General features: G+C 41.5%; 1 long non-coding RNA gene across 1 annotated transcript; it reads left to right on the plus strand.

Annotated features, from left to right (window-relative positions):
• Window positions 1-222: 222 nt before the first annotated feature.
• LOC129763230 (uncharacterized) lies at window positions 223-4,110 on the plus strand. Its single transcript, XR_008740841.1, has 3 exons — window positions 223-450; window positions 2,936-3,066; window positions 3,155-4,110. It is a non-coding gene; the product is annotated as an uncharacterized LOC129763230 (long non-coding RNA).
• Window positions 4,111-4,405: the final 295 nt, after the last annotated feature.

Here is a 4,405-nt window from a genome sequence, read left to right on the forward strand (position 1 = left end):
CAGTCTACACAAGCTCAAGCTCAAACATAAGGTGACTATCTATACGATGACAATATTCAATAGTTATACTATCAAACAAGCAGGTGATCACTTTGCCTCCCATGACCAATTTGCCCCCATTACCCCTACACTGATGAAACAATTCATCTGGAAAGCGAAAGCATAACAAAAGCAGCAGTAACTGTTCAACTTTTTCTATCGGCTGCTCGAGGTCGAGGCTGCTTCGATCCTGATCCGAATAAGCTTGTGAATAATTAATTGCGTGTGTTTGGATTATGTGAGCAAAAGAAGCCAACCCGACTGGGCTCTCGAACGGTGCTACCCTCTGGATGTGCAGTCAATCAACATTTCATCACATTTGTTGCGTCGGTGGCATAAATGCGTCATCACGGCTGCTGGAAGACAAGCAAACAGGCAGCTTATCTGCCTCAGATTGTAGGGTGGAATGTGGTACATATTGACGTAGGACTACGTCTAACCGGAAGATATAGGGGGTGAAATGGAAATCTAGGCACTGAACAAGTAGGAAAAAATGCAAGATTTGGAACGCTTATAACTCGAGCATTTCTCAATAGATCGCAAAGGTTTTTGCATCAATTGATAGGAAATATATCTACGCATCTATCATAACGAATAACATCTCATTTTTCTTGAGATAAATAACTGAATAATTGTGAAATATCAAGCATTGTCAAAATACACTATGTGCCCATTTTTGATTGGTCCATTTTGTGCTCCTCAAATCGTACCGACCAAAACGGGCAACCAGAGCAGCAGTGAAATAGAATGAAGCACGATTGGAAAGGAAAAAGAAAAAAATGAACGAAACATTGGTCGCAATCTCACACATGCGTAATTCTCGAGCCAGCCAGTCAGCTTAAAAATCCCCGCTCCGCTGCCGTAACGATCATTCTCATTCAAACCGTACACCACATCGGTTCGCATCACAACACATCAACAAACCAACCCAAGCAGCCATGTCTGGACATGGTAAAGGAGGAAAAGTGAAGGGAAAGGCAAAATCCCGCTCGAACCGTGTTGATCTGTGCACCAGTGCACCAGTCCACCTAGCCGGCGTTATATAGTTAGTTATATAGCCGAAGTGATCGAGTTAGCTGGCAAAGCTGCTCGCGACGATAAGAAAACTCGCATTCAGAACAGAACACATTCGGTTCGGTGGACATCAAGACAACAGGCAGTTGCAGCGAGTGGCGAGTGGCAAACGCAATCGCAAAACGGCATCAGGTAGCAGAAGAAAAAAGTTTGTTCTTTATACAAACTGCTTTGGTGGCAAATCCAGAACAAGGCAGCATCGAGGGCGTTCGAAATGGTTTTTTTCAAAACCACGAGTACTAAGTTTTCTAAATTGGAACCATTCCATAAAACAAGGCGCTTTTCAGGGCCATTAAACCTTCCAAAAATGAGTTTAGGAAATACAGTTCAATGCATTCTAAAACAATATCCAAAATAATGATAAAACACAAATTGATTTTTTCATAATTTGTTTGCCAGGATATGATGAGTATGTGAATTTGGCAGTTGTTCTGAGCTTATTGATTTTCACCAATTCTTAAATTGCTTCTAGATTGAAAGTACAGTAATTTACACTTATCTCTACATTTAGCTAATTGGACGGACCTTTAATGCGACATATTTATTTGGACATTTATGTAAACATAGAGTTCGGGGTCCAAATTATGACCCCACTTTGAAAGTTGACACTGTACCACTGTCATCGCAAATGTTCAATTACAGGTTAAAATTACCTCCAATCCGATACTGAGTGGTGGTAATGCGACGTGCCATTGAATGTAATTTACTGTAAAATATGTCACAAGCTGCATGGGAAGAAATTTTCCAACCGTGAAAGCTATGGCGAGTGGCAAATGCAATCGCTAAACAGAAAGGTTTAGCCGAACAAGATGGGGATATCGAGTGATAACAAAACAATAAACTCTTTAGATTGAAGATACTTTTGTGAACCTGAAAAGGACCCTTTTTAGCCTGCATGTGAACGAGCGAACAAATCGTAATGAATGTATTTTTTTGCCATTTCTCCCTTTTAACGCTCATTCGTTCGTCCTGTTGGACTGCCGATTTGTCTCTATCCTGTGAGTGTGTACCGCTAGAGTATAAAACACGCGGACCCCAAAAAAATATCTTATTTTCTTTCAAACCGTAAACCCGTGTGGTTGTACGGCATCGGCATCGTGGACGTAACAAAGGAGGACAAGTTAAGGGAAAGGCAAAGTCTCACTCGGACCGTGCAGGTCTCCAGTTCCCTGTTGGTCGCATTCACTGATTGCTCCGCAAGGGTAACTAGGCCGAACGGATTGGTGCCGGAGCACCAGTATACCTAACAGCGATTATAGAGTTTCGGCCGTCGGAGTGCTCGAGTTGGCTTGCAAAGCTGCTCACGACAATCAGAAAACCCGCATCAAGAACAGAGCAGCTTCGGTTCGGCGCTCATCAAGGCAACAATTAGTTTCAGTGAGTGGCAAAGTGTTTCTCCGGCACGTCGCATTAAATGTAATTTACTGAACAATATGTCACAAGCTGGATGGAAATTAATTTTCCAACTGTGAAAGCTGTGGCGAGTGGCAAACGCAATAGCTAAACAGGAAGGTTTAACCGAACAAGATGGGAATATCGAGTGATAACAAAAACACAGCACCAAAGGTTCTTTTCAGAATCATCAACATATTCATAAAGAGTAAACAGTAAACTAATCCATTTTTCAGGTAGATAGGTAGGTATTTACGTAGGAGAAGAAAATTAAACAATATATTTAAAATATATATTTAACAAAAGCTGTCCCCTTTGTATAGTCCTACGTCACTCCGGTTATGTCCCCGACATTACCCACCCGTCTTTTTTTATTTTGTTTGTTGTCTGTGGAAACTAGATTCTTATCCTTTTCAATGGAATTCGAAAGGACGTGGAACAGTGTGAGATGTAAAAGGACACGTGGAAAGCTATGTGTTTGTGTTATTGGGTCAAACAGTGAATCTGTACTCAGCTATTTGCGGGAAAATTTACATGACAACAGTGCTTGAAATATTAGACGTGAGTAAAAAGTGTCGTTCAGATAGATTATTTCTGTGAGAAGCTACTTTTGATGCATACATTTTCCCGGCTTTCTTCGGTTTTTTAGAAATATCCTTCAGTTGACCTGCGTCAATTATGGCAAAAACAGTGAAGCAACTGCGCTACATGGTTTGTGCGTACTGGGAGCACCATCCGTTGCGATGAAGGTGGACATCGTCAGGTACGTTGAGTTCGCCGTATACGCCGGTATTTATAATGTCGTTGCACTTCTGGAGAACCATGAAAGCATTGAACGAAAGCCTGGTTTTGGTCGTCCGACGGTGCTACGCTATCGTAAGCAGCTGAAGCTGAAGCAGAAGACGGAGGGAAAGGTGCATTCATCGCTCCGAGCTCTGGACTGAGAGGTCGGATCAACGGGCCAGACATTGAAAAAATACATAGCGGAGAAAGTGTTGGAAAAGAAAGCTGTGGCTCAGAAACAAAAGCTGAAAGTGATGGAGAATGAAATTTTTCTGGCGAACATCGCGCTCGTCATGGACGACGAGACGTATTTAACGCAGGATGGCAACGACTGGCAGGGAAATAGATACTTTACGTTCTTCATCAAGGAGGTAAGTTCCAACGTGAAGTACATCTCCAGGTGGTTCTGTGGCTAACCATCAGCGAAAAAGGCATGACAAGGCCGCGCTTCTTCCCTTCGGGACATGTGTGGAACGGGAAGATTTACAGTTCCAGACGGAAGTTCCCTCATTCATCTAAAAATATCTTCCGGACAAGGATGTGGTATTTTAGCCGGACCTGTCCTCCGCCCATTACGTGAAGAAGTCACTGGAGGAGATGAACCGCTTGAAGATAGATGTTCTCCGAACGTCCCCTAGCTGCGTCTCATCGATAATTTTTGGACAAACCTGAACCGAAGGGTCTACTCCAACAAATTCGTGGTGAAAACAGAGGATAAATAAAGCTAAGAAAGAAATAAAAAACATGACAACAATTACTGTAGAATCCCGATTATCCGCGAAATAGTCTGGCAAGGCCACTACGCATAATATTCTGAACTTTTGGGTGGAACTACTATTACTATTAATGTTTAATTCGTATTATGTATGTATGAAATATCGCGATTTGCATGCTCTGCTAACTTTTTTCTATTCAGAAACATGTCAAGAACATGTCAAACGCGAGAAAAAAAACACAAAAAAACGAGTAAAACATTACTTTTTTAAGGGGTCTCTATACAAAAATGCCCTATATTCAAGAAACTATAAAATATAGAAAGTTGACGTCTTCGACGCAAGTTTATATTTTAATAAGATCTAAAACTTTGTCTAATACACTATATAGCTATCTTGACTTT

The sequence above is a fragment of the Toxorhynchites rutilus genome, chromosome 1 (genome assembly GCF_029784135.1).
Source record: "Toxorhynchites rutilus septentrionalis strain SRP chromosome 1, ASM2978413v1, whole genome shotgun sequence".
Lineage (NCBI taxonomy): Eukaryota > Metazoa > Arthropoda > Insecta > Diptera > Culicidae > Toxorhynchites > Toxorhynchites rutilus.